At 42.8% G+C, this 13,191-nt stretch overlaps 1 protein-coding gene across 1 annotated transcript in view; it reads right to left on the bottom strand.

Moving 5' to 3' along the window:
* Nucleotides 1–7,552, bottom strand: part of LOC124721446 (epidermal growth factor receptor kinase substrate 8-like protein 1) — a 189,701-nt gene extending 182,149 nt beyond the window's left edge. Inside the window, exon 1 of the mRNA XM_047246427.1 lies at nt 7,318–7,552. The gene's annotated coding sequence lies outside the window, so the exon portion shown is untranslated. The remainder of the gene's footprint in view (nt 1–7,317) is intronic.
* Nucleotides 7,553–13,191: the final 5,639 nt, after the last annotated feature.

Genomic DNA, 13,191 nt, shown 5'->3' with positions numbered 1-13,191 from the left:
GGCATATAGATGTGTTGGCTCTGAGCACTATGGGACTTAACTGCTGAGGCCATCAGTCCCCTAGAACTTAGAACTACTTAAACCTAACTAACCTAATGACATCACACACATCCATGACCGAGGCAGGATTCGAACCTGCGAGCGTAGCGGTCGCGCGGTTCCAGACCGTAGCGCCTAGAACCGCTCGGTCACACCGGCCGGCAGATGTGTTTGGCTTCAGCAAATACGCTACCAGATGAAGACGTCCGAGACACGTAGTGTTACGCCCTCAAAGCAATATCAACATTTGAATTAACAGTGTTATGTGACTGTTTGCGGCCATAAACATATAGCTCATGTTTGTGTTGTTAATGACGATTACAGAGAGAAGGGAAAGGGTGAATCTCGCTTCGACACATAATCTATTCCTCTCGAATAACACCAATGAAGCGGCCAATCTCATGTCCCCATCCGACAGATTGATCATCATTGATAATTTCACATGCGCTTACTCCATGATACACTGGGGAAATCTTGTTCAAAAGGTACTCTAACTTTTTCTAGGGATGATCTCGTTGCCTTGAGAAGCGAAGGACCTGCGTTCAAGCCTCGCCTAAGAACATGGGTCTGAATTTTCAACGTGACATTACTATGACTGTCTTCTAAATACATCAGTATGTATTTTATAGAACAGTTTGCATTCGAACTTTCAGTGCTATGTCATCTAAATACGTAAAAAGTAATTATTTGCGTACATCTACATCTATACTCAGCAAACCACTGTGAATGCATGGCAGAAAGTACTCCCCACTGTATTACTTATTAGGGTTTCTTCTGGTCAATTAGTTTAAGGAGCGCGGGAAGGATGACTGCTTAATTACCTCTTTGCGTTCTGCAATTAGTTTAACCTTGTCTTTGTAGCCCCCATGTGAACGATACGTAAGGGATTATAGTCTTAGATTTTTCACTTAATGCTAATTCTTGAAACATCGTAAATAATCTTTCTCGGGATCCTTGACGTCTATCTTGACGCGTCTATCAGTAAAAGTTTTTCTGCACCGCCATGGCGCACTTCCATTGGTCAAGCATTTCGGAACATTTAAAGCAGTTTGGCTTGGATTCGAACATCAGTGGTTAACGACTGCCTGAATACATGATGGAAAAGAATGTAAATTTTTCAATCTCGCCACGAGCTTCTGTACAGGGTTTCGCTAAAATTAAAAGAATTAAGCGAGAAGAAACGTACAGTACATTTAGAGTTACGAATTAATGTATATCTAACGGCACAATGTATACTTTCACTCCAGGATCTCCTGGTAGTATTTTAGTTCCTTTTAATATTTCTCAGATTTGTAACGTTTTATACAATAGAGCCTCTTAATTTCGCCCTTAGGACAAATAAATGCAAACTGAACTGCAGCCCATTTAACCTGAAGTTAATGTGAAATAATAAGCACAAAATGTGAATTTGTATATTACGCTGTCGAGCCAATATGATAACTTTAAATGAATTTTGTCCGATTCTGCAGAGCTACCCATCCAGATGATGTTGAGAAATAAGATATTTGAAGAATTACGGTATGCCTCGCAGACCCAGCACAAAATTTAACACAAGCTGCGTTTCAACAACTTTCATAGGAGCGCGTGGGATCAAATGGTTCAAATGGCTCTGAGCACTATGGGACTTAACATCCGAGGTCATCAGTCCCCTAGAACTTAGAACTACTTAAACCTAACTAACTTAAGGACATCACACACATCCGTGCCCGAGGCAGGATTCGAACCTACGACCGTAGCGGTCGCGCGGGTCCAGACTGAAGCGACTAGAACCGCTCGGCCACACCGGCCGGCCGCGTGGGATCGAAGTGACGCGTTGATAGAGAGACTGTACTGTATTCGTGAGTCGCAAGACTCAAATACCCGTCGGCCGTCTTGGTTTGGATTTGCCATAGTTTTCTTAGATCAGTTAAGATGATTCAGGCGATGCTTCTTTCAACAAGATTATGAGCGATTTACAACAATATTCTTGTCCAACACAGCTCGTAATATTTCTCTAATTGCCTTGATGTCAACATGACATCAAACTAAAATCGACTTATCTTCGTATGCCAACAGGAATACACTGGGGTGATAAAAGTCATGACGATGATGATGTTTGGTTTGTGGGGATCTCAACTGCGCGGTTATGAGCGCCCGTACAAGTTCTCAACCTTTGCTCAGCCCAATCTCGCCACTTTTCATCAATGATGATGAAATGATGAGGGCAACACACACACCCAGTCATCTCGAGGCAGGTGAAAAACCCCTCACCTCGCCGAGAATCGAACCTGGGACAAAAGTCAAGGCAGACCTTCTAATGTCGTGTCGGACCTTCTCTTGCCCGGTGTAGTGCAGCAGCTCGACGTGGCATGGACTCAAAAAGTCCCCTTGCAGAAATATTGAGTCATGCTGCATCTACAGCCGTCCATAATTGCGAAAGCGTTGCCAGTGCGCCGGCCGCTGTGGCCGAGCGGTTCTAGGCGCTTCAGTGGGGAACCGCGCTGCTGCTACGGTCGCAGGTTCGAATCCTGCCTGGGGCATGGATGTGTGTGATGTACTTAGGTTAATTAGGCTTAAGTAGTTCTAAGTCTAGGGGATTGATGACCTCAGATGTTAAGTCCCATAGTGCTCAGAACCATTTTGTGGCAGTGCAGGATTTTGTGCACCAACTGACCTTTCGATTATGTTCCATAAATGTTCGATGGGTTTCATGGTGGACGATCTGGCTGGCTAAACCATTCACTTAAATTGTCGCAAACAACTGTGGCATGGTGATATGGCGCATTGTCATTCATAAAAATTCCATCGCAAATGGCGGCGAATGGCCTGCAACTAGCCAAACATAACCATCTCCAGTCAATGATCGCTTCAAGTAGATCAGAGGACCCAGATTATTGCAGGTAAACACAACCCAAACCATTATGGAACCACCACCAGTTTGCACAGATCCTTGTTGACAACTTGGGTACATGGCTTTTGGGGTCTGCGTCAAATTCGAGCCCAACCATCACCTCCTACCAACTGAAATCTGGACTCATCCGACCAGGCCGCGGTTTCTCCAGTCTTCTAGCGCCCAATCGATATGATCACGGGTCTAGAAGAAGTGCTGCACGCGATGTTGTTCTCTAAGCAAAGACACTCGCTCGGTCGTCTGCTGCCATAGTCCACTAACGCCAAATTTCGCCGCACTTTCCTTACGGACACGGTCGTCGTACGTCTCACATTGATTTTTGGTTATTTCACGCGCTGTTGCTTCTCTGTTAGCACTGACAATTCTACGCAAATGCTGCTGCCATAGGTCGTTAAGTGAAGGCTATCCGCACTCCGTTGTTCGCATTGAGAGGTAATACCTGAAATGTGATATTCTCAGCACACTCTCGACACTGTGGGTCTCGGAACATTGAATTCCTTATCGATTTCCGAAATGGAATGTACCATGCGTCTAACTCCAACTACCAATCTGTGTTCATAGTCTGTTAATTCCCGCCATGCGGCCATAATTACGTCAGAAACCATTTCACACGAATCATCTGAGTACAAATGACAGCTCCGCCAACGCATTACCTTGGGTACGCAATACTACCGCCCTCTGTATATGTGCATCCCACGACGTTTGTCACCTCAGTGTACTTCACATACCATCATTCCAAGAATTGCGTTTTTTTCGAACAATTCAGCTGCGGCATGTGGGAAAACTAAAAAAAAGAACCACAATGCCCGCTCGTAAAAAATGTTTGGACTGCCACGCGTCGATGGGTCTGATATTTCAATGCTGAAGTTTCGAACTGAGGGACACTTGCGCTCTGCGGGAGAAGAAACTCGATGCAGAACCTGTCTTAACAAGTCACTCAACATCTGTCGCAGTTCACGCTCCTTGTACTGAAGAAACGGAAGTTACTATTCTCATTCTGGTCTCTGCCTGAGGGATATTGATGTTAGAACTTGTGATACGGTGTTTGGTAGGTTGGAAATTGGTAAGCTACAGCGAGATTTCAAATGCTGGTGTAATATCCAAAAGCGTAATTTCGTGGCTGTGGACTCGATTTGAAACAATGAAAAGTATTCGGAAAGTACGTGACCTGCTCAAAGACGACTGGAGTAGTGCTTAGAATGCAGCTCAATTGCACGGACTCTTCCAAATTGCAACAATAAGCAAAATGTCAACCGCAACTGTTCACTGTCGTCCTCCCGAAAGTGGCCTCAAACCTCGAAGACCTGTGTACTCTTTTCATTAACTTAAAACCGTAGTGCACGATGAGGATCACGGCAGATTAGGAACGCCGAATGTAACTGTGTTTTGTTTTCTTGCTAAAAGTATTTTAGTGTAAAGGTTACCAATTATCGCATTTACATATGGAGAGTGCAATAACGTCACACGAATGTGCCAAATATACCAATATCTTCGATACAGAGGGACATTGAGGGCAGGAATCAGATCTGGCTGATGAAAGGACATCCATGTCAGGTGAAGAGATTCTTTGCTCGGTACAGTGATGAGTTCCCTCGTCGTTCCGCTATTTACGATCATTTCCTTTTTGTGGACAACAGTGCTGTCAACACAGAGCTCAGCTGGTGAACGACAGACTAAAAAGTGAGATATCTTTCGAAAGGTCCGACCAGCATACTGGAATACTATTGAATATATCTGGAATCCGCTTGGAAGACGTATAGTAACTGAGCCACCACAACTCACTACTGTTCGATTGCTGGAAGTTGTGTTTGGTGGTGTGGCGAAATGTTCTTCAGGAAATCATTAACAATTTCATTAAATTCACGCCAGCTTTGAAGCATGGCTGGTAATTCACCGTAACATATTAGAGGAAGGAACTATGTTCGGGTCTCCTGCCTCTGAGGTATTAAGAGTTTTCACTTCGAATGACATGGACAACGAATACAGAGGACCTATATTGGTAAATTTAAAGATTATACTTTATATAAAAGTGCACCCATGGTGCTAATAATCCAGAGCTCTTGGTTATATCAGCGAGACAAAACCTTACGACAAAAACCTGTGGTGGCAAAACATGAGTCAATAGATATTTCTTTTTATATTTCCTTATGAATTGCCAAATAAATCTGCCCCTCGTCAGATTGTACTTGTTTTCTGTTAAACGGCCCTTGAAAATAGCAGTCAAGAAGGCTGTTAGTAAGATCGGAATAACTTCATTCCCTACAACGCTTATAAAAAATTATTACGGTCTAGCTTTGGGTGGAACTGTCTCTCTTGTCCTTTTTAACCTTTGTGTTACATCTAGAAAGAGGGCTATGTCGATGAGATCAAGAAAAAGGTATGAAAATCTAAAGCAAACATAGGTGCGTCTCATTAAGCCCTTTGCTACTCTGATAGTTTGTCAATCGATATCTTTTTAGGAGAGGAACTCAATGTCTTCTGTAAAATTAAAAAACAGATTGTAATTCATGCCGCGGTGTTTGTCATTACAGGACAAATAATTACGTTTATCATGTAATGTTCCGAGAGCTGTGAGGTTACCTGAGCTACCTATGGAGTGGGTGGTCTAAAGAGAATCCAGTTAAGCACGGTTTCTTTTTCTGAAATATGTAAATTCTTTAGATAAAGTTGTGGACTTCCCGACAGGATTCCAACCCAAAGTTTTTTGTTGCTAAACATTAGCACGTCCAGTCCACAAAACAAATTATTTGTAGCGTCTGCATCCTGTAAGTCGCACGCTAGTGTCTTCATATAGACGCAGTTTATGTACAATACTAGTATAGTGTATTTGTTTTCAGGAAAGTGAAGCTCACAGTTCTGCGTTGAAAATTTTCCTCTTTCTTAAAATAATTATATTATATTGGAGTAATGATGATATTTGTTTACTAATTCATTGTGAGCCCATACCTACATTAATAACGACAATTAGTACTTGTACTGCAGGAAAAGAACAGACGATTTTCCGAACAAAATATTTTGTTAACACCTCGAGTTCGTTGCTAAGGCCGACACCACACGAAATGCAAGAGAAATCCTCACAAAGTACGAACGTTAAGTGAATTAATATGTCACCAACTCACTTTACCGTGCCAATTCAATAAAATCACCAGAAAGATCACAGCAGATAAATCATTACGTTACATAGAGAACTTCATATGAGTAAAAGTATTGACGAACTAAAAGAAAACTAACGTCTTACTCTAATACATATATACGCAAAACTGAATCAAACCGACAGTGCATTTCATGTTTAAGTGATTCAGTCCAAAATCGGAAAGTAAATGAGATTACTGCATTTCTATCTAGATAATAAGTAAAATACACCCGTTCCCCTAAAAATGAAAATATTCTGTCCGCTGATCACCAATGCGAAACCGCTGTTACGATTTCGTGTCTGTACGGGCGTCGAAGTCTCCAGCTGTTCCCTATCCGCAAACGCCATAGAAAAAGATTTCTAAAAGAATGTTAGGTTTACAATGGATGTAACAAATACCGAAATATTCTCCTAGGGCAAAATCTCAGTGATTATCCGTATGCAATTGATGCTGAAGGGAATATGTAACTACACACGTCATGACCTTCGTTTAGCGAACGTAAAACTTCTTCTGTTGTTATACTTTTACGAGTTAAACGCTTATTCGTTTGCAGCGACAATCCTTACGAACACCGATCTGTTAGGATTAGTTTCCAACTTTCTCTAGGTCAAATGAGTGATGAAAGTCATTGACATGTTTAAAAGACCTCTGCAATGGAACAAAACAACTGACTATATCAACCGCGCTTTTAAGAACAACGTTTTCAATAATCTCTCTAAAAGTGTATTAAAAGTCCAGGTACGAGTAATCATTTGTAAATATTCATTTAAAATTGTTTCTGTGCTGCAATTTGTCTTGGTCGTTAATTTCTATCCAGCTCTGACATAGAACGCGAATTCCGAATAAGCCACAAGCCGAATACAATATCGCACAATAACGACTACAGGTGTAAAAACGGCAAACACAACAGGTTGCATACCGTGTCAAACTGTATAACTACGGGCATGCAGACCCAATATGGACCTGGAAGGCCGCGCCCACTGGTGGTATGAAGCATTCGACACAGTACTTATTACATTAACACCATTATATTGACACACAAAAGAAATTTATTTGTCGATTTTTATTTGACTGTTTCCTTACCATTCGAGGCATGCAGCAAAATTCACATATATTTCTTGGGTGTTTCACTCTAAATTAAATAAAGCCGCTACAGAATGCGGAGCCATAAAGCTAGAAATCGACATTCATGCGACACATAATTCCTCATTACATTCATACCAATCCAACAAAATACTTAAAAAGTCAACTTACTTTTGTTTGGTGCACAGTCTCCATGCTCTGAGAAGCTATAAGCAGCACAACAAGCAACCTTTAACAAAAACGTAAATAGATTTTACTTCAAGCACGTCGACTTCCGGCTTTCATATTATATCGATACTTCGAACTTTGCTTTGCACTGTTCTAACGATAAGGTATCACTCAATTTGTAGAAGGAGCTAGCACACTTGGACAACGCACTTCCGAACCCACGTATACACGACACAGTTCGCGAGCTTCCAGCAGAACACAGTGGCTGGCGCTAGTGTAGCTGCCCTCGCATACCACAGCCACAGCCTGCAGAACAGCTGCGCACAAAAAGAATTCACCAGGTACAGCGTGCCGCTGCAATATCTACCCGCACAGTGAGGTACGGATCTCACGTGCGTCTGGAAACAATTTGCCCTAGGGTGATACAACGTAAGTGCAAGTTCATTTAACATGCTTTGTGTGCACAAAGCGATAAAATCTCCTCCGTTTTGGTGGACTTTCAGGTGTTTATAGCAATGCTCTGCGAGGAATCAAATGCGCCGTTAACTGTAACAAACCTTACTTCTGGAACTTCGTAATGTGTTTTAGACTCTATATCTTACATGTCGAGAGCACAAAATGCTAATGTATATTGTTTATCAATGACGATCCACCTTGGACTGAGATAACTGCGGTATATTGTGACATTTGTAACATAATTTCCGCCACATTTTGTGTTATAGCGCAAAGTGAAATATAAACAAAAATGTGTAAAATATCTATTTTATTTCACTTTCGTACTAGGAAACAGCCTGGCTGCATTCGACCTCAGACAGTACCAATGGTAACGTTTCTGCAATTAAAACCACACTCAAATTCTGGAACATTTTGTTTGTCAATTACGCCAGTAACTAATAGTACAAGCCGTGCACGAAATTAAGCGTTTCGAGAGACTTCTGTTTTGGTGTCAATGCGAGGGCCACATCTGTATCCTTCCTAGAGATGTTTCCCTATCAGAATAATCTCCCATCAATTTGTAGTTGATGTTCGTTCTTCGGTATTGCCCATTGACAACACACTCATAACTGGTCGAGCGCTTGTTCCGACAGAATAGAAACAGCAAAAGCAGCTGTATGTAGTCGCACCGGTAGCTTGTTTTAACAAACTTTTTTTGTAGTGCCTAATGATATGGAAGTTCACAGCACGCTTATTGACACAGGAGTATTCAGCACCGTCGTGGCCAAAAGTCCACTGACCTCAGTTTCATACAAGTACATCCATACTCTGCAAACCATCACGAAGTGCATGGCGGAGGGTACGTCCCAATGCACCAGTTTTTAGGCGTTCTTCCCGTTCCGTTCGCGTATGGAGCGCGGGAAGAATGATTGAACGCCTCTGTGAATGCTGTAATTATTCTAATCTTGCCCTCACGATCCTTATGTGCGCTATACGTGGGCGGTTGAAGTATATTCCTAAAGTCACCATTTAAAGCTGGTTCTTGAAACTCTGTTAATAGATTTTTTCGGAATAGTTTACGTCTATCTTTAAGAGTCTGCCAGTTCAGTTTCTTCAGCATTACTGTAACACTCCCCCACCGGTCAAACAAACCTGTGACCATTCGTGCTTCCCTTACCTGTTTACGTTCAATATTCCCTGTTAGTCCTGTTGGGTACAGATCCCACACACTTGAGCAGTATTCCAGAATCGGCCGCACAAGTCATTTGTAAGCAGTCTCCTATGTAAACTAATTGCATTTCCCCAGAATTCTACCAATAAACCGAAGTTTACCACCTGCTCCACCCACAACTGAGTCTATGTAATCACTCCATTTCATAACCTTCCAAAGTGTTACACCCAGGTGTTTCTACGAGTTGGCCGATTCCAGCTGTGACTCATTGATATTATAGTAATAGGATACTACCCTTTTTTCGATTTTTGAAGTGCACAATTTTACATTTCTGAACATTTAAAGCAAGTTGCCAATATTTGTAACCTTATCAAGAGCTGACCGAATATATATGCAGCTTCTTTTAGACAGTGTTTCATAACAGGTAACTGCATCATCTGTCAAAAGTCTGAGGTTACTATTATTGTGCGCAAGGTCATTAATACACAACATGAACAGCAAAGGTTCCAACAAAAATCCTTTGTGCACACCGGAATTTACTTCCACATCTGACGATGACTCTCCTTCCACGATAACAGACTGTGTCCTCCCTAGCAAAAAGTCCTCAATTCAGCCACAAATTTCACTTGATACCCCATATGATCGAACTTTTGACAACAAGAGTGGGTGTGGTGATGAGTCAAATGCTTTTCGGAAATCAAGAAGTACTGCATCTGTCTGACTGGCTTTATCCAAAGTTTTCAGTATGTCAAGCGAGAAAAGTGAGAGTTGGGTTTCACATGATCGATATTTTAATGGTGGGGGGGAGGTTATTCTGTTCAAAATAACTCATTAGGTCTGAGCTTAGAATATGTTCTAAGATTGTACAACAAATTGATTTCAGAGATATTGGAAGATAGTTTTGTGGATCACTTCTACTACCCTTCTTGTAGACGAGTGTTACCTGCTCTTGCTTCCAATTTCTGGGCATAGATTTTTGTTCGAGGGATCTGCGACAGATTATAGTTAGTAGAGGGGCTCTTCGGGCTCTGGAACTTGGTTAAATTTTAACAATTTCAGCCGTTCTTAACACCACTGCCACTAATACTGATTTCACACAACTTTTCAGTGGCACGAGCATTAAATTGCGGTGATTCTCCTGGGTTTTCCGTTGTAAAGGAATATTTGAAAACAGAGTTAAGCATTTCAGCCTTTGCTTTGCTACCCTCAATTTCAGTTCCTGTCTCATTCGCTAGGGACTGGACACTAACTTTGGTGCCACTAACGGCCTTTACATACGACCAGAATTTCTTTGGGTTTTGTGAAATATCATTTGCCAATATTCTGCTACGGTAGTCACTGAAGGCTTCACGCATTGGACTCTTGACAGCCAAACGCGTTTCATTCAGCATCTCTCTACTTATAGCTCTATGATTTGTTTTATACCTATTATGCAGCAGTCTCTGTTTCTTCAGAAGTTTCTTTACAGTGACTTTATACCATGAAGTGTCCCTCCCATTATTAATTGTTCTACTGGTACATATATATCCAGTGCATGGTCAACTGTTCTTTTAAACCTGAGCTATAGTTCCTCCAGACGCTCTTGCCCAGTGCTGAAAGTTTCAAGTTCCTCATTGAGACTGATTCTCCCGATATTTTATCTACGTTACTGAACATATATATTTTTCTTCTTGTTATATAACGAAGAGTGTGCTTTAATCTTCTGGGAAGCTCACTAACTTCCAATACAGTAAACACGAATTTTTGTCCTTTCTTCCTGACTTACAGCCAGTATTCCTTGCCAGATTTTTTAACTGACACAGCTGGCTCGTTACTGAGCCTATAGAGCATCTCTAAGATGTCTGACAGGGGTCTTAGCTGGTCACCTTCCACTAAATTCACCTGATCTCCCTCAACACAATGCTCATTGTTTTGTTGACAGAAGGTGCGTTTTCAAATTTTTCGTACAACTTGGAGGAGGAGGAAATTAGACTTTAACCTCTCGTCGACAACGAGATCACTAGAGACGGAGCACAAGCTCGAATTAGGGAAGGATAGGGAACGAAATCGGCCGTGCCCTTTCAAAGGAACCATCCCGGCATTTGCCTGAAGTGCTCTAGGGAAATCACGGAAAATCTAATTCAGGATGGCCGGACGCGGGATTGAACCGTCGTCCTCCCGAATGCGAGTCCATAGTGGTAACCACTGCGCCACCTCGGTGTACAACTTGGAAAGTGCGCTATTATCTAAAATGTTCGCGCAAAGCGATTAATTTATAATGCTATTGAGAAAAACTATGATCCATGCCCAAACTAGGAGAAACGGCTCCATATCACCGTACCACCTTCACCAAATTTCACTGTTATCACAAACACACACTAAGATGAGTATCGTTTGCCAGGTACTCACTCGCCTGGGTCATGAAGTGCCGTCACTCATCCCTGCATAAAATCTCTTTCCAGTTTTGCATTAACCAACGGTGGTTCTGTTTACATCACTCTGACATATTGCACATTAGCCAGCTCTAATGATCTGTGATTCCTAGGGCGCAGAATAGGCCTAAAAACAAGTTCCTCTCACATTTCTGTACCCAGCTTCGTCATAGACCTCTGTACCTGTCTGTAATGGAATTCGTCTCCGATAGTTGCTATGTGTGCCAGTCGTTTGGTTGACGTAGGACATAAACTGCAGAGCCAAAGAAACTGGTACACATGCCTAATATCGCGAAGGCCCCCCACGAGCACGCAGAAGTGCAGCAACACGACGTGGCATAGACTCGACTAATGTCTGAAGTAGTGCTTGAGGGAACTAACACCATGAATCCTGCGGTGCTGTCCACAAATCCGTAAGAGCACGAGGGTGTCGAGATATCTTCTGAACAGCCCGTTGTAAGGCATCCCAGATATGCTCAATAATGTTCATGTCTGGGGAGTTTGGTGGCCAGCGGAAGAGTTTAAACTCAGAAGAGTGTTCCTGGAGCCACTCTGTAGCAATTCTGGACGTGTGGGGTGTCGCATTGTCCTGTTGGAATTGCTCAAGTCCGTCGGAATGCACAATGGACATGAATGGGTGCAGGTGGCCAGACAGGATGCTTCGTACTTATCACCTGTCAGAGTCATATCTAGACGTATCAGGGGTCTCACATCACTCCAACAGCACACACTCCACACCAATACAGAGCCTCCACCGGCTTGAACAGTCCCCTGCTGACATGCAGGTTCCATGGATTCATGGCGTTGTCTCCATACCCGCACACGTCCATCCGCTCGATACAATTTGAAACGAGACTCGTCCTACCAGGTAACATGTTTCCAGTCATCAACAGTTTAATGTCATGTTGACGGCCCCAGACGAGCCGTAAGGCTTTTTTGTATCGTGCAGTCATCAAGGGTACACGAGTGGACCTTCGGCTCCGAAAGCCCATATCGATGATGTTTCGTTGAATGGTTCGCACGGTGACACTTGTTGACGGCCCAGCATTGAAATCTGCAGCAGTTTGCGGAGGGGTTGCACTTCTGTCAGGTTGAACGGTTCTCTTCAGTCGTCGTTGGTCCCGTGCTTGCAGTATCTTTTTCCGGCCGCAGCGATGACGGAGATTTGATGTTTTACCGGATTCCTGATATTCACGATATACTGGTGAAACGGTCGTACGGGAAAATCCCCACTTCGTCGCTACCTCGGAGATTCTATGTCCCATCGTTCATGCGCCGACTATAACGCCACGTTCAAACTCACTTAAATCTTGATAACCTGCCATTGTAGCAGCAGTAACCGATCTAACAACTGCGCCAGATACCTGTTGTCTTATGCAGGCGTTGCCGACCGCAGCGTCGTATTTTGCCTGTTTAAATATCTCTGTATTTAGATACGCATGCCTACACCAGTCTTTTTGGCGATTCAGTGTAGTATGGTAAAAAGTATCAGTTAGTTTCTTAGATCTGCCAGAGCGGTGTCTGAGTTTATTAATTCTCTGACGTTTCCACTCTACAGTACTATCGCGCAACGTGGGAATGGGCGTATGCAAGGTACGTGAAATCTCTCTTATGGATTGCCCAGACTTTTAAGACTCTACAATCTTCCAATTTCAGAAAATAGGCAGTTCTCAACATGAAGTGCGTTTTAAACAGGACATCATCGTCGTGTTGAGCCATATGTACATAGTGTGTGAATTGTGTATTTAAATTTAAACCGGGGACCTTTAAACGATGGAGAGGCTTCGTCCCCGCCGTACCCCTCAGTGTTTCACAACCCGCCACCCCACACCGAACCCAAGGTTATTGTGCGGTTCGGCC

This window comes from Schistocerca piceifrons, chromosome X, assembly GCF_021461385.2.
Source record: "Schistocerca piceifrons isolate TAMUIC-IGC-003096 chromosome X, iqSchPice1.1, whole genome shotgun sequence".
NCBI lineage: Eukaryota > Metazoa > Arthropoda > Insecta > Orthoptera > Acrididae > Schistocerca > Schistocerca piceifrons.
The sequence above is the reverse complement of the archived record's forward strand: the minus strand, read 5'-3'. Positions and strand labels throughout refer to the sequence as shown.